The sequence below is a fragment of the Pinus tabuliformis genome, chromosome J (genome assembly GCF_031772625.1).
Source record: "Pinus tabuliformis cultivar Carrire ecotype Pingquan chromosome J, CPIR1, whole genome shotgun sequence".
Classification (NCBI taxonomy): Eukaryota; Viridiplantae; Streptophyta; class Pinopsida; order Pinales; family Pinaceae; genus Pinus; species Pinus tabuliformis.
Genome location: NC_142295.1, coordinates 1,388,317,306 through 1,388,342,325, shown reverse-complemented (window position 1 = coordinate 1,388,342,325; position 25,020 = coordinate 1,388,317,306). Strand labels below are relative to the sequence as shown.

Genomic DNA, 25,020 nt, shown 5'->3' with positions numbered 1-25,020 from the left:
GTCTCACATCCATAGAAATTGGAGCAGCCATTCCCAGTTCTTGTGGATTTGAGTATGGGGGGGGGTTTAATTTGCAGTATTTAAGGCAATGGTGTTCAGCAATGAGTAGGCTTGAGCTCTTGAGTATTTTTAATTAACTTTTAACTTAACTAAAACCATCAGTAACTAGTTACTTTGAAATTGACAAGGTATTTGGTGAATTCTGGTTTAAATACCTGGAACTAGGGTGAATTGGCTCTGAGCAGGGTGGCTGGCGATTGCAAGTGGTCGAAGGGGCTTTGTATAGGCTGCAAGGCCGACTAGGTTGTCTGCGGCGTCTTTGGAGTGAAATTATATGTGGGTTGACAGTTTCGATGTTTGCAGGTGTCGTGCATGCGTACATAGGTTTGCAGATGAAAATTCAGTGAAAACAAACAATTTTGGGGCTTTTGGCTTTTATAGGAAAAAATTTATTTTTTGGTGGGTACGGGGTGAATAGTGGTTAATTTTTTGCATAGTGGGAGGGTGGTAAGTGGTTCATTTCACACCGCTTTTGGGCGTTCAGTGGTATTTGGAAAGGGCCACCCAATTCCACTCATCGAATGACACATAGCATTGGGGGCCGGGGGAAAACCACCTTATCGGGTGGGTAAAGGAAAAACGTCGGTTTCGCTTGATATGGATGAGGGCTGTTGGATGAGGAGGGGGACGATCACATGGTGATTGGGTGGAGAAGTTTCACAGAGGCTAGTGGGGGGTTCGGCGAGCACTTAATTACGGTGATATCAGGGTTTAATAATGGCTTAAAGTGAGATTAGGCTATCGGCATAATTAACAGAGGATTAAAGGGGCTTTATTAACTTGATCGTAGATCGACCAATTAAAGGTTTTTGTCGGGTTTTAGGTGAAAATCATAGTTTATAATTAAACTAGTGTGTAGGGTTAATTTATACATAAGAGTTAAATATATACGGGGAATTGGGTTTTTATCGGGATTTACTATAATAAAGTTAGTAATTAATATGAAAAATGGGCGGAAATGGGAAAAACACTAAGCAAAATGCTTTTTTGTGAATTACATGTTTTTCACACATTTACATTAGTACTTAGGGTAAAGCAGTTTTGTGGGTTTTTGCTATGAAAAGTGTTTTATATGGGCGAAAATTTCTTTTACTAGGCAAAAAGTGTTTTAACCTTAGGAAAAGGAGTATTATTAGGAAAATGAATGAACTGAAGGGGGGATGAAATTTTATGAGGGGAATCTAGTACTTGATATCCATAAGTCATTGAGCCGAGGGTCCGATCCCTCCAAAAGTCAAAGAAATGCTCTAAGCCTCTTTGACTTAAAAGCTTTAAGTACTTTAAACTTTATGATGGGAAATTAGTTAAGTTGAGAGGTGAAATGAATGGGGGAAGTTAATTAATTGACTTTGAAATCCATTTGCATGCTTGATTGTCCATTCGTATTTGGAACATATGACGAAAGATGATAAATATGCTTTTTGTCTAATCAATCATCATACTTCAACAACCTTTCTTCTACTTACCCATCTACTTATCCTACCATTTTTTCTTCACTTTATTAGGGTGCATTTAAGCCAGCAAACCCTTATCAATATTTTCTTTTCTTTACATAGCAAACTATCTAAATCAAACCTTATATCATCCAAGGGCTCAGATTAAACAGTTGAGCTCGCTTTTATTTACTCTACCTATCTAATTATTTGCCAAGATTACACTGTTTGGTCAGATTTTATTCTCTATCTATAAACATAAAATTGAAAACATGGCATAGCCAAGTTTAAATATTTTGACTATTCATGGATTGTGGCATAAGTAACAAGCTGCACACAATCATTTATTAAGCATAAAAAGTAAATGGTAGTGGCATTTTGACTTGCACACTTTCCATGGCCTCTTTTGTCTTTTGGGGTTCATATATTTCATTTTTTTAAACTATTTTCATTCTTTTTGTCCTTTGATTATTCTTTTAGGACATACCCTCTTTACATTTTTTAAATTTTTTTAATATGAAAAACATTTGCCAAAAGAAAAGGTATGTAAAATATTGCAAGGCTTAATCTCAGTCAATAAAAATTATGGTTCCTATTGGTATAGGAACCTAACAATGTCAACATGTTGAACATGATCCTTCCAAGACTTGTTGAAGATTGGCATATCATAAAAAAATAATAGCACAAAATTTTCTAAGGAAGGGTTTGAAAATGGAATTCAGCAAACCTTGAAATATAGATAGTGCATTGGTAAGGCAAAAAGGCATGAATAAAACTCATAATGACCCTCATGAGTTCTAAATGTTGTTTTCAGAATGTCTTCATTCTTCATTCTGATTTGATGATATCCTGAACGAAGATCCAAATTAGTGAAGTAAATTTATCCATGTAATTCATCCAATAATTCATCAGTGATGGGAATGGCAAATTTTTCTTTAATAGTGAGCTTGTTGAGCTCCCTATAATCTAGACACATGCACCTTGATCCATACTTCTTGTGCACCAATACTACTAGAGTAGAGAAAGAACTTTGACTAGGTTGAATTATACTAGCCTCTAGCATTTCTGCAACCATACGTTCAATTTCACTCTTTTGGGCATAGGGATATCTGTAAGTCCTGATATTTGGAGGAACACTTCCTAGAATCAAATTAATAGTACGATCATGATCACGAATAGGTGGGAGGTCTTTAGGAGTCTCAAATGCCTCATGTTGGATGTTATCCTTTAAAGTCCCTATGAACACATCAATCCTATGCTCCTCTGGAATATCATTTACCCTTATATTAAATTTTTGAAAGTCCTCAATGTGATCCACCATTAAACCCTTTTGTTTGAAATTTATCAATTGGCTAAAGAAGGTGTTGCTCTTTGTATCCTCATAATGTGTTATCATTTCCTCCGTAAAATTTGACCAAGTGACAATTTGTTTACGAGAGAAAAGCCATCGATACCATACAAACTTATTGGTTTCCAAATATAAAGTTGCAATGCATATATTTTGTTTGTTTTGCACATTATGGTGATCAAAATATTGTTCCATCTGTAGTCTCCATGTTACGTTATCCTTGCCATCAAACTTCCTCATATTGATCTTTGCAACGTGGTGGGTCTTTGTTCCAACGTTAGAGTCTATGAAATCATGATTAACATTTCTTTTGTTCTCATCATGAGTTTCCTCTACTACCTTTTTGCCATTAGGAAGCCTCTCTTGTAGCAAATTTTTCAAACCTTCCTTCAAACCTTCTGTTTCTTTCTTCAAATCTTCAATGTTGTTGATCTGAGTTCCAAAATTACCAAGATCTTTTCTAGTTCTTGTACAAAATGGAATGTAAGCATTACTGAAAGAATTATTCGTGTATGTGGTTTAACTGTTAGACATGAAATGATTTTAAGTATAAATTTATGAATGTTTATATTTAACTAATTCCACATCAATCACATAATAATACCACAATACCAAAAGTTTAACCCGAAGTTCGTCCCTCCTGGACTACGTCTTCGGGTCCACCTCAGAAATGTGTGTTCGCTATATTCATAAAGCCAAGAGAAATATTGCTTACAATGAATCATTAGTTTCACTACTGATGTTGTAGATATGGATCATCTCCTGAAAAGGCTACTTGAATACAGATTCTTATCCTTCAACAACTGAGAAAGGATGAGGATGAATTGCACACTATTACTAAAGAACTGAAGCTTTATGGACCTTTGACTGTATGGTGGCTGAACAGAGTTTGAAAAGTCGAAGTGGATCTCGTCAATCATCAACATACTTCGACACTGAAACTATGCAAGTAAGGATGTCCTTTGCTCCTTCAATAACCTGCAAAAAGAAACTCTCCACCAGTCATATTTGATATGTTCTCTAGAATGTTCACTTCATCTTGAAGTGGAGAACACTATCTCCTTTCCTCTCAAGTCACTCCTCCATCACTCTCCCATTACAAAGAAACATCCTTTTCTTTTTATATGGGGAGTTCATTAAACTTGGCAAATTGAATCCCTTCATATCCTCGAAGAGATATTGATATCCATTGATGATAGCTCTCTCGGGTTTGTTATGACACCTAGTGTCTTTGGATAATGGGGTTGTTAATTGACAGCACCCTTCTTGCATCCAAAAACACACTTTAGAACTATATGGTATAATTTTAGCCCCGACGGCTAACTAACCGAGTGGAAGCTCTAACTTTCTGCATATGAACAAGCAGAATCCACTGATGGTTAGGCTAACTGTGCTCTGGCGGTTCGGCTCACACCTGGCGGATAACGGTGTTCTGATCACATGCCGGTGGCTATCCCTGTGGTAGCGGTACTGACATCTGGCGGATAATGCCTCATGTCTCTGCACTCACATGATCCAGTTCTCTTGGCGGTTCATATCTCTGTTATGATGCAGTTTGGAGCCTGAATGTTTGGTTAACCTCTGACGATCAATACCATAACTGCTCACATGATAATTGTCTTATCCCTGAAATTCCGCTAACTGCAATCTTTCTAACCGTTAACCTCTAACACTGAATTGGTTATATGACTAACCATCCCGATGTGGTGACTGTCATGGTTTAGAACTCACGACTTACCAGAACCGTTGACCTGTTAACCCTGCAATGGTCATATCTCTCTGATTCCTGACGTGGCTTTCTTCCATGGTTTAGGCCTGTAATGTTTTAATTGTAATATTTTACAATGTTCGATACAATAGGCTGAGAGGGTTTAACACCATAGTTGATGCATTAATACATTGTCTTAATGTATTAGGATTATAGCATAGGGTCCAACAAGGTTTAGCATGACCCCTTTTCAACATGTGATAGATTTTATACCCTCTTTACATGGTTTCTCACCTTAGCCTAGGTAGATTTGCATTTGACACCTAGGGTTTGTTCCTAGGATTTTGATTTAGACCTAGGACCTTAAATCTAGGTTTAGTCCTTTTTACCTTAGGATTTCTTATCCTTTAAGGTTTACAAAGTGGAGTTTATACATTTGACATTCTTAAAACCTTTAAGTCATTACAATCATAACTTGTTGTGTTTTTATGTCACAAGTTGATATGATGACGTCTTTCTCTGACGCGATGTTAATGATGATACTGATGTCAAACTGATGTCGATACTGATGTCAATACTGATGTCGAACTGATGTCGATACTGATGTCAATACTGATGTCGAACTGATGTTGATACTGATGTCGAACATTCAAACTTAAGTCGACGACCATCTTGGTTGAAACACCTATTTTATTACATTATCGATAATTACTTATTTCAAAATGACCATCTTGGACATTTGGTAATTTCGATGAAATTTTGAGAATCCAAAATTGGATCACACCTCCCAACAAAAAGAACTTTTGGTTCTCCAAAAGTTTTATTACAATTCTTTTTGAAGAAAAATTTTCAATTCTAGAACCTAGTTACATCTTTTCTAGATCTAGACAATTCTTACAAACTCATATAGCATATGGCATAAAATCTGCCCAATTCCATTTGGCATTTGATTGTTCTCTAGCAGGTGACTTGGATACATCCTAGGCTACTGGTGTCGATGTTGTTTCACTTGGAAGGATTGGACAATTGCCTTTGACATGCCCTGACAATTTGCATTTCTGACAAACTTTCTCCTTTGTACTTGTTGAGTTTTCAGAGTTGGGTGCTTCTTTTGCAGATTGAAGCGAAATTTTTCCTGACTGCTTCTTTACCTGAAGTGTCTTGTCATCTTCTGATGGCTGACTTTTTGTAGCTCCAATTTTCTTGTTGTAGACCTTATGTTTCCAACATTGCTCTACACAATGCCAAGAACTACTACAAAATGTACATGGATATATTCTCTTAACTATTTCTATTACCCTATTCTGATAAAAGAAGTCACTATCAGAATCATTATTGCTAGAGGATTGTGGTTTCTTACCTTCTTTATCCTGGAGCTTCTTTGGTAATAGTTCAGGATGCATTGACCAACATTGGTCAGCGATGTGACCAAGCTTCCCGCAATAGTCACATTTCATCAAATCACATCCTAGACCCAGATTCTTAGGTCTTTCTTGTACCATGATAGGTAGAAGCCTCCCTTGTCCATTTCTTCCCAAGCCTTCACCTTCTTGGTATCCCATGGCTTTCATCATGGATAAGCAGGGAAAATTTTAAGAACCACCCTAAATTTATATGTATAATAAATGGGCGAATCCCCATGATACATAGGAAAAATGGGAGGCAATTTTATCACTAGTATAATATGTATATATATATTTTTTGGCAAATCTCTCACTAGATTATATTATCTTATAAAGTCATGGTGAATCTTTCACTGAGTTATAAAATCTTGTAAGATCTTGGAAAATCTTTCACTGAATAATAAAACATTGTGAAGTCTTGGTGAATGTTTTGTTAAAGTATGAAACCATATATGATAATAATAAAACATATTCATTAAACTGTAATATACTAACATACATGTTTGGAAAAAAGAAACATAATTTTCACTTCCTACAAACAATGTTGCAAGTTTTAGTGGCCATGTTTGTCATGGTAGGAGAGATTAATGTTTTCTCTGCCACTTTTGTCAAGCTACCACTTTTTCCAAGCTATCAAATTTCTTTCTTATTCCATAGACTCCAACAGCGAGATTCAAAAAAAAAAAAAAAAAACCATCAAGTTTGTTACCCCAACACGCAAACAAGTAGCAAGCCCCAACTATATAATATAATGAAGTAGTAGGTATCCCAAAGGCCAGAAGGGGATCTAATGGAAAGAAGTGACCGTTGTCAGAAGCCTTCCAATTAATATATAAATATATAAATGTAGATTTATTATTATTTTAATTGGAAATCTTCAATTAAATAATAAAATTTAATTACGTCTCTCCCAATCTAAATTTCTTATTAGCATAATTCACTACCTTCATACCATTTTTAACAGTGTTGTAACATGTGGATTAATTTCCTTTTTGGTGCACAATCTCTACCTTTTAGGACAATATGGTGCAGTGACCCAACCCCTACAGATCATTACGACAAACTATGAATCAAGATGAAAGGTTGTACACACCAGCATATTTTTCAAACAACTTATCCAAGATCAGTACCTTAACTTTTTTATAAAGATATCATATTGAGAATGTTTGAAAAATGGTGGCAAATATGGGAAGTGACTATCTCTCTTCTACGAGGGTGACGGGGAAAGAGTTAAGATTTCATTGTTTTGAATTTCTTTTGTTAAATCAGAAAAACCAATATTAATGGAGATATCGATATTTTTTACTAAATTTTTTGAAGTGACTAGATGTAGCTTTAACCATTCATCTTAAGATTTTTTTTACAATATAATTTCCTAAGTCTATTTAATATCTTCATTATCATAAAAACCAACCTATATCCATCTTAACTCCACATCTACCACTCTTTGAGGGATGAAATCTATTTATCCCTCCCAGCACTTGGTAGACCCAGAATTAAGATGGATCTAAGCTGATAGAATTTACCCTTTAAATAGTCTACGCTCACATGAATACCATGGTATTACCATGGGTCAATACCTTGGGTTATCATAAACAACCTGGAGCTTAAAAACCCAGAATTAACATGGATCTAAGCTGATAGAATTTCCCCTTTAAATAGTCTATGCTCACATGAATACCATGGTATTACCATGGGTCAATACCATGGGTTATCATAAACAATATAGAGCTTAAAAACTACTATTAGTAATTTATAAAAATTAATAAAATTAATAATTGATTTTTTTTTTTTTTTAATTTAACCAAGTTAAAATGTTTAAGTGACATTAAATTACAAGATCCATTTTTACTCTTGCTCTACCAGGCCTTGAGAGTGATCAAATATTTTTTCACTCTATGTTAGTTTGCGTATCACGATATTTGATCCAGAGTAAAGATGGATCTATGCTAGTTTAAGTCCCCCCTTTAAATAGGTTGCATTCCATGTGAATACCATGGGTCAATACCATGTGCCATCTTTATTTTTGTTAATACTAATATTAGGGTTAATAATGTTTTTTTTGCATGGTATTAATAATAATTTGGCCCATAGACTTCACCTAAATATAACACATTTTTTGAGTGTCCGTAAATATAAGGTGGCTTATGGAGTAAATATAAAAATTGTTTTATTTATTTACCATACCTCTTTTATAAATATGGTATTTGGCCCATAGGATTCAATTAAATAAAACCTCTTTTTGAGCCTTCTTAAATAGAAAGCGGGTTATGGACTAAATATAGAAAGAGGCTTTATTTATTTACCATACCTATAGTTTATTTATATTTTTATTTATTTACCATACCTTTGAAGTATAAAAATGGGTTTTATTTATTTACCATACCTCTTTTATAAATATGGTATTTGGCCCATACGATTCACTTAAATGAAGCCTCGTTTTTTAGCTTTCTTAAATAGAAAGAGGGTTATGGACTAAATATAAAAAGAGGTTTTATTTATTTACCATACCTCTAGTTTATTTGTATTTTTATTTATTTTCCATACCTTTGGAGTAAGTATAAAAAGAGCTTTTATTTATTTACCATACCTCCACTGTATTTATATTTTTATTTATAACTATCATAAATACATTTCGTTGAAAATGAGGGCGAATGGAAGATTGTAACTCCTAATTTCAAGGGCTAAATTTACTTTTTTTACCCTCTCCCTTAAAATAAGGTGGGCTAACCTCCATACCTAATTTTTTTATAAAATAAATTTGAGGCAATTTGTAACAATGTACTATGATAAAAAATATTCGCCCAATAAAAATATAAAACCCCTTAATTTAGCCAAAGGGCGAAAATTCGCCCTTAAAATTTTCCATGTGGATAAGCCTTTGCTTTCAGGAACCACAATTGGTTTCTGACTAGAAACTTCGTCAGACTCACTTTTCGATGATGTTAGTGAATCACACTTTTCCTCAACCAATGATTTGGAAAAAGAGCCAATGCCTTCCATTGCTGACTTTGGTGAGGATGAAAGAGAAGAAATACTTTTATCTTCCTGTGGAAGAGAAGGTGTAGGTTGTTTGCTAATAGAAGCTGCATTTTTCATGAGAAGACTGTTTCCTCTTTGATTCCTCCTCAATTCTTCCAATTCAGATTACAAGCTTTGCTTGTTGCTCTCTAGCGCTTGCACCATCCTCCATAATGAAGCATTTTCCTACCTATACTACTGATTGAACTCCTCTGGTTCTTTTAGCCTTAGCTGCTATCAGGAGATTTTTCCCAGATTGTACCTGAAAAAGAGCTAGACTACTCTGATACCACTTGATTTGAATGCGAAAATTACCAAGATCTTCTCTAGTTCATGTACAAAATGGAATGCAAGCGTTACTCAAAGAATTATTTGTGTATGTGATTTAACTGTTAGAAATGAAATGATTTTAAGTATAAATCTATGAATGTTTAGATTTAACTAATTCCACATCAATCACATAATAATACCATAATACCAAAAGTTTGATATGGAGTTCATCGCTCCTGGACTACGTCTTCGGGTCCACCTCAGAAGTGTGCATCCACTGTATTCCTTTAGCCAATAGAAATATTGCTTACAATGGATCACCAGTTTCACTACTCATGTTGTAGATATGGATCATCTCTTGAAAAGGCTACTTGAATACAGATTCTTATCCTTCAACAACTGAGAAAGGATGATGATGAATTGCACACTATTACTGAAGAACTGAAGCTTTATGGACCTTTGACTGTATGGTGGCTGAATAGAGTTTGAAAAGTCGAAGTGGATCTCGTCAATCATCAACGTACTTTGACCCTGAAACTATGCAAGTAAGGATGTCCTTGCTCCTTCAATAACATGCAAAAAGAAACTCTCCACCAGTCATATTTGATATGTTCTCCAGAATGTTCACTTCATCTTGAAGTGGAGAACACTACCTCCTTTCCTCTCAAGTCACTCCTCCATCAATCTCCCATTACAAAGAAACATCCTTTTATTTTTATATGGGAAGTTCGTTAAACTTGGCAAATTGAATCCCTTCATATGCTCGAAGAGATATTGATATCCATTGATCATAGTTCTCTCAGGTTTGTTATGACACCTAGTGTCTTTGGATAATGGGGTTGTTAATTGACAGTGCCCTTCTTGCATCCAAAAACCCACTTTAGAACTATATGGTATAACTTTAGCCCTGACGGCTAACTAACCGGGCGGAAGATTTGACTTTCTACATATGAACAGGCAGAATCTACTGACGGTTAGGCTGATTGTGCTCTGGCAGTTCGGCTCACACCTGGCGAATAACGATGTTCTGATCACATGCCGGTGGCTATCCCTATGGTTGCGGTGCTGATATCTCGCGGATAACGCCTCAAGTCTCTGCGCTCACATGATCTGGTTCTCCTGGCGGTTCGGATCTCCGCTACGATACAGTTTGGAGCCTGACTGTTTCGTTAACCTTCAACAGTCAATACCATAACGGCTCACATGATAACTATATTATCCCTACGGTTCCACTAACTACAATCTTTCTAACCGTTAACCTTTGATACTGAACTGGTTATATGAATAACCATCCCGACATGGTGACTGCCATGGTTTAGAACCTGTGACTTACCATAACCGTTAACCTGTTAACCCTGCACTGGTCATATCTCTTTGATTCCTGATGCGGTTTTCCTCCACAGTTTAGGCCTGTAATGTTTTAATTGTAATATTTTACAATGTTCAATACAATAGGCCGAGAGGGTTTAACACCATAGTTGATGCATTAATACATTGTCTTAATGTATTAGGATTATAGCATAGGGTCCGACAAGGTTTAGCATGACCCATTTCAACATGTGATAGATTTTATACCCCCTTTACATGGTTTCTCACCTTAGCCTAGGTAGATTTTCATTTGACACCTAGGGTTTGTTCTTAGGATTTTGATTTAGACCTAGGACCTTAAATCTAGGTTTAGTCCTTTTTATCTTAGGATTTCTTATCCTTTAAGGTTTACAAAGTAGACTTTAGACATTTTACATTCTTAACACCTTTAATTCATTACAATCATAACTTTTTGTGTTTTTATGTCGCAGGTTGATATGATGATGTCTTTCTTTGACGCAATGTTGATGTCGATACTGATGTCGAACTGATGTAAATACTGATGTCGATACTGATGTTGAACATTCTAACTTAAGTCGACGACCATCTTGGTCGAAACAACTATTTTATGACATTATCGATAATTACTTATTTCAAAATGACCATCTTGGACATTTGGTAATTTTGATGAAATTTTGAGAATCCAAAATTGGATCAGTTGTCTTTCTTCAAGTCATGATCAACATTTCTTTTGTTCTCATCATGAGTTTCCTCTACTACCTTTTCGCCATTAGGAAGCCTTTCTTGTAGCAACTTTGTCTTTCTTCAAATCTTCGATGTTTCCTTTTAGTTTTTCTTCTATACCATTGATTCCATTCTTCAAACCATCCATCTTAGCTTCTCTTACTTTTGGTGAGAGCGAAATATGTTGCACTTGGTCTCGTGATTTTGATATATCATGTTGCATTTCTTCCTCTTCCTCAAGTGTCATAGTCGAGCTTTTGGGTTGCTTACTAGGTGTTTCCATTTTCTTTCTTTGGGGCATCAACTAATGATAATTTTCTTCACTATGCCCTTTTAATCAATTCAAACTAATTTTTCATACAAAACTTATGCAAATTTTAAAAAGACTACACACATTTTTTTGCTTTGTAGGAGCTCGATATTGAATTTGTTGTATCTCTAGAATTTCATATTTCCAAGGTCTAAAATTTCATCATGTGGTAGCCCTCTAAGTTCTCTTTCTAACCCCACAAGTCTTATCAAGATTTAATTTTCCAAGAAAGATTTATTCCCAATCTCCCACAATGGCCTGATTATCAAGGATAATTTTAGGGGCGAATGTTCGCCCTTTGGCGAAATTAAGGGGTTTTAAATTTTTAGTGGGCAAATATTTTGTATCATAGTAAATTTTTACAAATCACCTCAAATAGGCCACCTTATTTTAAGGGAGAGGGTAAAAAAGGTAAATTTAGCCCTTGAAGTTAGGATTTACAACCTTCCCATTTTCAAGAATAGGTTTTATTTAAGTGAATCCATTCGCCCATTTTGAAGAATAGGTTTTATTTAAGTGAATCCTATGGGCCAAATACCATATTTATAAAAGAGGTATGGTAAATTAATAAAAATATAAATAAATGAGAGGTATGGTAAATAAATAAAACATTTTTTATATTTACTCCATAAGTCACCTTATATACATGTAAGGGTGTAAACAAATAAAAATATAAGTAAAGTGGAGGTATGGTAAATACATAAAACTTCTTTTTATACTTACTCAAAAGGTATGGTAAATAAATAAAAATATAAATAAACTAGACATATCTTAAATAAATAAAACCTCTTTTTATATTTAGTCCATAACCCTCGTTCTATTTATGAAGGCTCAAGAAAGAGGTTTTATTTAAGTGAATCCTATGGGCCAAATATCATATTTGTAAAAGAGGTATGGTAAATTAATAAAAATATAAATAAACGAGAGGTATGGTAAACAAATAAAACATTTTTTTTATATTTACTCCATAAGTCACCTTATATTTACGAACACTCAAAAAATTGGTCATATTTAGGTGAAACCTATGGCCAAAATACTATGGGACAAATACCATGGACTAGATTGTTATTAATACCATGCAAAAAACCATTATTAACCCTAATATTGGAATTAATAAAAATAAAAATGGCACATGGTATTGACCCATGGTATTCACCAAAATGGCACATGGTATTCACCTGGAATGTAACCTATTTAAATGGGGGAATTAAACCAGCATGTAGCCTATGCTAAGATTCACTAGGACTTTACAAAGTTTATTATTTAGTGAAAGACTCGCCAAGATCTTACAAGATTTTATAATTGAGTAAAATATTCTAATAAAAATAAAAATGGCACATGGTATTGACCCATGGTATTCACCAAAATGGCACATGGTATTGACCCATGGTATTCGCCTCGAATGTAGCCTATTTAAATGGGGGAATTAAACCAACATGTAGCCTATGCTAAGATTCACTAGGACTTTACAAAGTTTTATTATTTAGTGAAAGACTCGCCAAGATCTTACAAGATTTTATAATTGAGTAAAATATTCGCCATGCCTGGTGAGAGATTCGCCAAAAAATTATATATACATATTATATTATTGATAAAATCGCCTTCCATTTTTCCTATATACCATGGAGATTCGCCCATTTATTATATTTATAAATTTAGGGGGGGATCTTAAATTTTTCCCTGTTGATTATAGACTGGTTTAGAAGAGAAAATTTGTATGAAGTTCCACATGTCAGTTTTTTGACCTTAGGCCCTGAAAATGATACCCAAAAACTACAGTTTGTCCTCTTTTTGTCACTTTTTACAAAATTTGAATCCTATGCTTAGAGAGAACTTTATAACGATTTTCCCAAGGTCTCTTGTTTGAAATGGAATTCGGGATCTTGCAAAACCCTAACTTCCTCGGTTCATATCTCCGAAAATATAGCGAGAAATAGTCTGAAATTAGGACATGAAGTTCATCATGGTTTATTTTCAAATGGTTTTCTTTCAGCTTTTTAAGCTTCATATAAAACATTTTATAGCAAAAATTCTAAGATGATCTGTTTGAAGCAGCAAAACCCTAGAATCCAAACCTCTGATACCAAATGTTATGAAACCATCTCACAAAATAGAAGAAAAGATAGATCAACGAATTCAAAATAAGCCTCTTTGAGGGGGAAACCTCCTTTACATTACAAAAATTAATAATTATTGGATGATTCAAATGAAAAAACCTCCTTTCTATATATAGGAGTCTAAGGGGTCACAATATAATCAGAGCCAACATAACAATAATAATGTAAGGGCACAACAATAACGATAGTGGGCTTCTATGGGACACAATAATAATAATATGGGGACAACAGGGGCACAACAATAATAATAAGGGGCTACAATGACAATAATAATGGGGGAATCACTAGTATTATAGGGACTTAACATCATGCTAACTATGCTCTTGGATCTCTTGCTTATCATAATGACCATCTAAACATGTTGTGAACCTAACACATTGATTCTCTACAAGATGTGTCATAGATGTCATTCTTATCCAAAGGCCCAATTTCATGATTCTTGCTGTTTCATAACCTATTTTTTATCTATCAAATTGTTTAAAGTAGCTATGAGTAATATTCTCAAATCAAAATTTTAATTTCCTGTGTAGTATATTAAAACCTACAAGTTACTTCCACCCATGCTGACTTGAGAACAATATCAGCAATAGAAGAAAGATACATGCATTAGTAAAACATAAAAGAACTAGTAAACCATGAGACCCTTTGATTAAAACTGTAAAATGAAAATGTTTTTAAGACCAAGATTTTGATGGCTACTCAAGAAGTGATCAAACGTGTGAAGCTTAATGGCTTAGAAATATAAGAAATTTAAAGGATGAAGGCTTTTGTACGGAGATCAAAAAGTGGAAACAATTATCATTCTAAGATAATGTGTCTTCTTCTCTTTTATAATAGAGTACATAAAACTTAGATAACGTGTCTTCTTCTCTTCTATGTTAGACTACATAATTCAAGGATTTTGAAGAGTTGTTTGCATGCTTTTGAACTCTTGTCTTGCCTTTTTGTGAAGAATGGAAGTTTTTATTTTCTATTGCTAGTACAATGAGATTAGTAGCTCTTTTGAGAATGTTTGAAAAAGCTTTTGTGTTTGAGAGCTTCTTCATTGATATGTTTGGCATACTATCACTAGGTTTCAACACCATGTATATATATTTGTTTTAATTTTGTAACTTTTTGAAGGTTGAAATCGAGAGAACTAGCAAAAATACCGTGTTCTAAATTGCAAAGCAACATTGATTACTTTTCTAGATCTTTTGTGAAAAGCTCTAGCCTAATTGATTAAAAGGAAATAAATTTTAATGCAAATCCTTGTTAACCTTAATAATGTGGTTGTAACAATATTGCAGAAAAGGTGCCAAAGATGTGATAATTTATGTGTTTCATTCTTGCTATGCCTATCTAAATGGTTTGTCAATGGAGATCTTCCCTAGAATATTTTCAACTTTAATGCATAGTTTCCTATCTATTTCCATCCTTACCTTTGACTTTAGCATCTTCTCTAACAACATTTTGCATTTGGATTTTTTATTTTTTTGGCATCATTACCTTCTTGGTTGGTTGCATTACATGAATGGATCTTCAACACAGTTTCAATATCCATTGAAGAAGCTCTAGAAAGCTTAAACCTCTCAAGAGTAGCATCGAGTTGCTCATCTAATGTTAGAATTCCATCATGAACTGAAGAATACCAAAATTTCCACGTCCTCGAACTTAGGGTTGGATAAGATGGCAGTTATAACCAAAACCAAATTTATTGCAAAAGACCTTGATCACCTTAACTCTCAATAGAATTGTATGACATATGTAGAAAAATGTTAAATGATTTTACAAAAATTATAAAAGGGTGCAAATGAAACAAGCACAAAACCTGTGACCACTCTACTTTTTCCCACATAGACAAAAGACAAGAAGGGGCACCAACCAATCCAAATCTTCACCTCTAAAAACATGAGGCAATTTTATTTGAGTCAGGATCATCAAATTTTTCAAATAAACCTTCAGACATCCTCACACCACAAAAGAGGATATTCCTGAACATTCTTCAGAACAATCAATGTGGAAGTCAATGTGGAAGCATAAATGCTATGGAATTGATTGGAAATAATGGATTTTAATATTTTTACAAGGACATTTTGTGAAATGTTGGTTTACCCAGACTGATTTTCTTAAGAGCATTGAATAAATCATTCAACAGTTGGATAGAGCCCTTCCAACCTCCCTGCATCCTCAATTTATCCTTTGATGGTGTTGCAACAGTATTATTTCTACTAATTAATTAGATAACATTGTCACTAAGCAGCCAATAATATAGAGGAAAAACTACTTAAATTTTTAGAAAATAAAAGCTATCATAGTTTCTTAAGTAAATTTAAGAAAAAAGATATCCTGTAATGAAAAACAACCAACTCTGTAAAGGCACCAATAATTTGGATATTAATCACATGGTCTCTAAATAACTATGTATATCAGCCAGAGTTGAAAAACATGAATCTAACTATTGTTGGGTGCTAATTGAATTTATATATTATACCCTAATAGATAAGAGTGTCTTCAGCAATGAATTTCATTTTCCTACACTTTAGTTCCATGCTTCAATGCATATTCTTTCCTGTTTGATCATATTGAAAAAATACAATGATTTCACTTGTGTAAAATACATAATTAATGTATAAATATCTCTCATTATACAATAAATAGTACATTTTATATCAAAGCTACTTCACATGAGATATTTGCTTTAATTGCACTCGCAGAATTAAGCACAACCACAAGACAACAACTTCAACTTTCATACGCAAATCTTTAATTTATGGCACAATTAACAATGAAACTAACTAAGACAAAATAACTTCACTCATTAACATACATTGCAAAATATATTTTTTGGAAAATTGAACTCTATTTTTTTTTTAACTCAGGGAAATTGTATAAGATATGAAGAATATGATGCTTTATAACAACACAGAAAAAACCAACTATCAATAGAGCAACTGACTATCACCAAAATGTTTACAATATTATAGTTATGTCTTAATATTATATGAAGGAAATAGGAGTCAAATAATTTCCTGTCTATTTATATTCTCTAAATTACATAATTGTACAAAAATTTAGGAAAGAGGAAAAACAAAGATAAGTAAGTTGATATGTTGTGATTGTTGGTCTTCTGATTGTAAATTTTTACTAAGCTATCAATTTATACCAGCACACCTCTATGAAAAAATTAATGCAACAAGGGATCAAAGAAGAGATTAACGAGTACAAAAAATTGTAGAGGTATGGTTTCCACACACAAGGGCAACACAAGTATGATGCATCACATTTCCTTTACTAACAAACATTCTGTTTATTCCAAGTCACTCCATGGAAATATAAATTCTTACCTCATTCCTCAAGGCATTAATCAATAAAGGAAACCAATCAATGAAGAAAATATTGTTTTGTAAACCACTTAAGAGAATCTTTTCTAAGAATAGCCTCTTGAAACAGATTCCAACCACTCATGAAAAGTATCATGACTTTCCAAAGTTTTCCTCCTTTCACAGGATAGAATCTGATCAAGTGAATGAATGTTGCTCCTCTTTGAAGAGCTAAAGTATCTAGTAATAAATAAATAAATGCTATAAGATATAAGAATAAGGAGACCATAGGCTCATATGATAAAAAAACAGGGCCAATATCAAGATGCTTGTACTGTGGACCAAATATGTATGGATAGACTTGAATTGAACCTTATGTTAAATAAATTCAATCTTTAGAAGCCTTGGGATAATTTTCTAGGGTCTTCAAATTACTTGAGGATCTGCCTTTGTGCCCTTCTATAACTCTTCAACCATAAAAATATCTCTAAACTTTAGTGAAAATGTGGAAAGGCTTTCCTTGGATTCACTAGCATTGTTCATGCAGGGAAAACTAATACCTCGCTTGTCCATACTAGGCAACTTCATGTCTGGGAATAAATTGGCATTAGGGACTAATATGTAATTACCTTTGGGCCTCATCAAAATCCTTGTTTTTCTTCTCTTAGTGGAAGAAATATTGACCTTAATTTCACCCTTGCCTCGTTCTTTTCAACCCCCACTTATATACTCAAACAAGGCAACACTAGTTGTGAACAATGCTCTCTGTTTTTCTTCACCTGTATCTATAAGAACTTCCAACAAATATGTCAAACCACTTACACTAAATATAAAATTGTCAGTCGTTGGCCCTCCAAATAGTTGTACAAAAGCACTACCATTTCTAGTACTTGATGGTGATGACCCATTATTATAAAATGGCTTTCTGCCTAACAATGATACTATGACACTAAAGGTTCTAGGACTGAATGCATAGCCAAAGGACATTATGATGGAATCACCAGCCTTAGTGAATAATCCAAACAAGAAGGAGGAACTGCAAAAGTCAATACTGGATGTACCTATGAATGCTTTCCAGGTGCTAGATAGTTGTTGGAATAAGGTAATAGCAAGAGATGGCTCTTTCTTAGGAGTACAATCATTAATAACTTCCCTATGATTGTTATCTTTGGGACGGTATTTAATTTCAATGGCCTAAACAGGTTGTGTGTCTGTTAATTCTTCAGGGCCATCATTAATTTCTTCCCCATTCTCCTTAGAAGTCTTTGTTGGCTCCAGATGTGCCTCTTTCTTATTTTTCAAATCATCCTCATTCGCATTTGCATGAACTAACTTAGTCTTAGGTATTTAATTGGCCTCATTAATAGTTACATCCATAACCTTCAGCTCAAGCACTTTTGTATCCTTCACTTATATTAGTGTCATCTTTAGCCTGAGGTACATATTAATGAAAAACAATATTACTAAGTGATTTTGTGGATGATGAAACATTAAATTTGTATTTTGAGTGGGGCAATCAAGGATTCTAGCATGTGTTCTTCTATGGCATTCTTGTTTATGATGTCTATGATATCAATGGTGAGAATGAACACAAGATTGTCTCGATTATTTTCCATGAACCTATTGAAATGGAAACATAGAACTCATTCCCTTTGATTGATACTCATTCCAAGGAAGGAATCCCCTATCATCTTATTGAAGACATTAAAAAGAATTCTTGCACCTACAGTTTTGATTCCAGAGTTGACACAAGGGAAGGTATCATCACCTTTGTGATGTATTTTTTTATTCCAAAGTTGACACAAGGGAAGTTTTTGTATTTGAGAGCTTCTTCATTGATATGTTTGGTTGAATCTCACTAGGTTTCAACACCACCTCCAAGTCGATCTATGCATGATTGCTTGGCCTTTTCTTGGTTGACTCTCACTAGGTTTCAACATCACCTCCAAGTCGATCTATGCATGATTTCTTGGCCTTTTCATAAGTTGAGCATCCACACTTTCGGGTCATTCTCATAAATGGACAGGTCAATGTTTTTGGACAAGGTTTGTGAAACTTGTAGATTCATATTTTTGGACAATATTCATGATTGGTAGGTTCGTTACACCTTGAACCTCCTGAGTGAAATATCTTATTTATTTTTTGTTGATTATAAACCTGGATACTAATAATCCTCACTGAAATATTAGGTGAAATAAGACACTTATAACCATTTGGAATTTTTTAATAAACATTATGAAAAACCAGTTGTCCTACACTGACCCGTTGGATAAACATCCTAAGTACATTTCTAGTATTGACACATTGGATGAAGAACCTAAGTAAATCTTAACAGTCACTTAATGTTGTCAGGGGTTTGAAAGTAGTATTTCCTGTCACACTTAGGCTTGCATGTTTTAAAAAAAAAAACATTGTAAGGAGGAGAGTATAAGAAACCCGAATCAACCTTGGGATATTTATTGTTTTATAAAATGAAATCACCTAAATTTCAATTAAAAAAAAACATTTTCTCCTTTCACAAGTTGTAAAACTAAAAGCTCTAGACAATTAAGAAACAACAAACTATATACAAGTAAATACTTCAGAGTAGTGGCTAAAAGGAAATAGCTTAATAGTGAACTTAGGGTAAAAGTGTTAGAAACTAACATGCAATAACAGGCAAGGATTTTTCCAAGGTGTCACACATTCACCCTCTAGGGTTTTCCCTCATTGGCATGTCCAAAAATTTTGGTGTCTTTACGATGGTAGTTGAAGATCTCCAAAAAAACGCTAAGAAAACAAAACTATAAGTATAATATTTAAGATGCACCTTTTTACTACACTCATACTTTGTTTAAACCATGAATATTGTTAGAAAATTATATATTACAGAGCAATGGAACACATAAAATATATTGCAGAAATCTAAACAAAGAAAACGCATAAAACAAGAGAGACACAGATATACGTGGTTCACCCAATTTGGGCTACATCCACGGAGAAACAACCAGTCCTTCCTTTTATACTATCTAGCAAAATGAAGAGATACAACCTACACAGATCCACTGTAATTCCCTCTTCACTCTCACACAATCTCCTCTCTCTTTCTCGCTCAGAATACAGATCTACATAGACGCAATACAATTCCCTCATATATAGCAAGGGGTTGCCTTCTAGGGAAAAAATACCTCAATTAAACATAACTTCTACCATCAGATCTCTGCCTAATGAATGACCCATATTGACTACAAAATTACAACATTTTACAAGGAAATTTTACATCTATTTTAGCTTCAGGGGCGCTGCCCCCGATTTCCCGCCGGGGGGGCTCCAAATAATCGTCGTTGCCCCCCCTGGATGCATACATTTTACGGGCGGAGTTGCCACCAAATTATGAAATGGGGTCCAATGTGGCGATACCTCTGAATAAGGAAGATAATCAGGCTCCATACCCAACTAAAAAAATGCTAAAAAAACAAAACTATAAGTATAATATTTAAGATGCACTTTTTTACTACACTCATACTTTGTTTAAACCATGAATATTAGACACAATTTCAATATGAAAAATCATGGAGCCATTCTTGATGGCATTGATTTCAATCTATTTATATGATTCCATATCAAATAGGTACAACATTAGATTACACATTGTTTGGGAGTGCAACACCTATCTAAACAACAAACTATATACAAAAAGCTACAAAAATAAAATATTGATTTCTATTAAAGTAGAGGAATGTAGTGGAATGCAAATTATGTGGCTCAATCACATGAGGTACAAGTCAATCATTAATATAGATCGATGAGTGGCATCTACAACACCGCATGGAAGATATTTTTGGGTCATGGTTAGGATTGTATGTTTCCCAATCTACTCAAATTTACCTCATTGCACCCCTTTCATGTGTATGCATGAGGAAATGAATGAAAGTATTAATCCGTGAAAGTGGTTAGAGAGTTGGACATATGTGATATAGAGTTAACATCGAAGAGTGTAGAAATATTGTTTGTATATATAGAAGAGAAATATCTTGTTTAAATATTTCGTGGCAGAATCCGTAGAGCATGGAGACATATTGCATATCCATATTAAAGAGTTTAGACTTCTGTGATCCATACTTGATTGTAAGAGATTTCAGCAAAATCACATAGAGAATCATTTGTCGACGCGTTCCATATGTTTGTTTGTAAAGACAAATAGAAGTGTATAAGCAAAGATTTAGAAGTGAATTAAATAAAAGGGAAAACTTGGAAGTAAAGTAGTAGTAGCTAACTAATATGAAAGTTACATAGAAGAATAGAAGATAAATAAGTATACACAGTTAAATGTTTTTTAATGACAGAGTAGATGAAATGTTTTAAAGTGCATGCTAAGGAAGCCTATTTACCAGTAAGAGAATGTATTCATAAAGTTTGTTGTATAAACTAAGATTCAAAGTCTGCTTCCTCATGTTGTCTATGTTTTACATAAGGATTTTCTTGCATGTGTGAGTAATGAGAGAAGGAAAAAGTTGGAGAGATGAAATGATCACACAATGATCTAACTCTAGATATGGTTGTGAATGTTATCCCCTGGCAATCAATGTTACCAGTGTCAATTTTTTCCTTTTGTAAGGTCATGCCTTGTGATTTATTAATTGTCAATCCCCATGCCATGTGAAGGGGAAATTGTGTACAAAGGCCCCTTATTACAGGGGAGATTGACACATACTTTGGGTTTAAAGCATCCAATAGTGGACCTTTTTAGTTAATTAAGTCAACAAAAACAAACGATGGCAAATGGGGGGGGGCTTAAAATTAGTTGCATAGGAAATAACAACAACTTTCCCAGTGCTCCATTAACAAGGCCTGCGTTGACCCATAAGTTGTGATGAGCCCCAATTTTTGGTATAATTTGGGCTCATTTGGCCTACTTGTTTTGCTCAAACCATTCACTTTTTACTACTTATGCATGCATTTCTTAGTTTATTCGTGTTGTTTGTAGGAAGAAGGGTAGACACTTTATCTACGTGACTAATGCATTATGATTTCAGGTTTTTGCATTAAAAGGGAGAAAAGACCACGTGAAAAGGAGACAAGGAGACAATGAGGTGGCACTGCTGGTTTTTAGGAGAGGATGTCCACAGTCTTGGGACCCTCCTCGTGATTCCCACCATAGCTCCGAGCTCCAATCCATCTCCCCACCGAGCTTAGAAGCAGCCAGCTGTTCTACAGGAACAACAATTATGACTGTCCTACAGGATCAGCAAGTTAAACTTTAGTTGGACAGCCGAGCTCCTAAAATCAAGGACACATGTTGGATGATCGTTTTGCATAAGTATGGAGGCCGTAGCCTTTGTTAGGTTGTTGAAACTTTCGCATTACTATTGTAATTCTTGAGCACAGCTCGGTCTTTGTTCCTTTTTGTAAGCCAATTTGGCATGACATCAGATTATGAACAAAGAAGGCAGATTTTGATCTAGTTCTGAGTTTTCTCAAGGAGCTATAGCTCTCAGGTTAGGGCCCAACCTGAGAGCAATAGATCTCCTCAGTGTTGTAATGTGTTTGCATTTCGTTCCAGCACTTTGAGTTTGTTTATGTTCACATGCAATTCAAATTCACAGTTTGGTAATTTAGTCGTTTTCATAAGCATAGATAGGACTAGTTTATGGTGATTTGCTTTCATTTGCTTCAGTTTGATAGGAGGATAGATATAATCTCTTGGAGCTCCAGCAAAAAGGGTTGAGAAAGTCTCCACTGCCATCTCTATTTGGAGATTGGAGTGTAGCCTATACCAACCACAAAAATACGCAGTTCTTCACGTTATACATGTTGCAACATAGTCTCGTTTATGATAGATCTTTCCATGCACTTCACTCTTGCACCACACACCTTCATCACTGCTTCATGCACATACCTCTACACGCTTTATCTTGCTGTTCATTGAGTTCAGGTAGCTTAGGTTAATGAATTTTCATCTTGGTGACAGTCATAAGCCATTTGTTTCATTTACACTGCTTTTCATCATTCTATTACCTTATTCTTCGTCTTGATCACGCATACAACCACATCCTCGACCTCTGCTCCGCTCTGTTATCTCCTAAACTCCTCCACTCCTCACGTAACTCCATCCTTTAGACATTTCGTTGTTATAACCTTTCATCCATCAACCCACTTCATACACTCGTTCTCCAACCTACTTCTCCACTCCTGAGCCATCACCAGCCTTATTCCTACCTTACACATCTCCCCCTACCATTCCATCACTCCACCATCACTTCAAACACCCACAGTAGGCCATCCTGTAGCAATTTGTAGACTTCCTGTAGAAACCCCTGCGTTTCCTGTAGAATCCCCTGCAGACATCCTGTAGGAGGCCACTCACTCGGTTGCTGAGCCTCTGAACGCGAGGAACCTCTGTGGACTGATGCTAAGGATCTCTGGGGACTCTCCTAGCCTCCCCAACCTTTCCCAAGCTTTCCTTCCTTCCGCATCACATCTGCACAACCAAACCCTAATAAGCACAAAATCACAATCACTCCATCCACTTAAAGAAAAAATACAAAAACATGTCTTTTAAGATGCAAGTAGATTAGATTCATGCATTTTCACTTATTAGAGGTAATGGCATCATTGGTAGAAGTTTCCTTCACATTCTTGGCATCATAGAGGTTAGACTAGTTAAATTAGGGTTTCCTAGGGTTTCCATGTTTTGATTTGCTTTCAGTTCATTTTTGCCAAGTAGAGTAGTCTTCTTTGAGCTAGCTTTCGTCCATCATTGATAAAGCTTCTTCTGTGAACCTATAGAAGTTGGCTTGAGCCCTAGCGGACTTGTGCCAGCTGACCAAGTGACAGCTGCGACAAGAGCTAGTACTTGTGCATACAGCACCATCGCTTCCAAGTTTGTACGAACTACCGGGTTGATATAATTAAGAGACAGGAAGCCCCAGGAGTTGTAGCATTATTGCTACAATACTGGAGCTCACCATCTTTTTGGCACCGTTGCCGGGGAAGCGTCAGAGTATTAGTAATTGTTGCTTTTCTTCTACTTTCTTACTCTTGCCTTCTGCTAGTAGTTTACTTCATTTCCATTCTGCAAAAGTAGCATAGCATTTCCTGCTTTCATAGATTAGCATTTCCTGCTTTCATAGACTAGCATTTCTTGCTTTCATAGATTAGCATTTCCTTTCTGCAATTTCATTTGAGCAAAGTAGATTAGTTCTTTCCTACTTCCAGTTAATTTTGCATCTTTCATAGTTAGTTGTAGATCAATCTGTCTCAGTTTTGCAGGTACCAAAAGAAAAGCAAAGCAAAAGCAAGCAAAAAGAAAAAGAAAGTCTTTTCCATTTCATGCCTCGTAGGAACCGAGATAGATCAGGCAAATTCCTACCAAACACCCCCACCACATCACTGAGTCACCCTTCTCTCTTCTTTGGTGACAGTGACCCAGAGGAACCTATAGGTGAACAACCTGAGATATCCAAAGACCCTATAGTAGAAGAAGAGTTAGAGACCAATCCATCTGAAGCTATGGCTGACAATAGAAGAGAAGATGAGAGAATAGAAGGTGCCTTCCCCATCCGAGAGACCAATGGAGAGATGAAAATGAAAAACATTAGCCCCTCCGCCTTACCTCACTTCCATGGGTTGACCACTGAAGATCCAGACACCTTCCTGTTTGAGTTTGTTGTCCTTTGTAGAACCTATGACTATACTGAAGACGAGCAAAAGTTGAAACTTTTCCCTTCCACTCTCAAGGATGCAGCACTACGCTGGTTCATGGGCTTACCTGGGAATAGTATCACCACTTGGGCTCAAATGCAGCAAGCCTTCAACACCAAGTACCGGGATTACTGTAGGTCCAAGGAGACAAAGGGGGAAATCTTTCGGATGTCCATGGGAAATGATGAGTCCTTAGAGGATTATGAGGAGAGGTTCCAACTAAGCTATAAGCGGGCCAGGTGCACACTTGACCCTGAATCCCTCAAGTTGGTCCTACTCCGAGGAGTCCCTGAAGACCTCTTAGATACCCTTC

The 25,020-nt window shown here is 35.2% G+C and overlaps 1 pseudogene; it reads right to left on the bottom strand.

The window, feature by feature from the left end:
- Positions 1–17,412: 17,412 nt before the first annotated feature.
- The window catches only part of LOC149232535 (uncharacterized), a 28,663-nt pseudogene continuing 21,055 nt past the window's right edge, over positions 17,413–25,020 (bottom strand).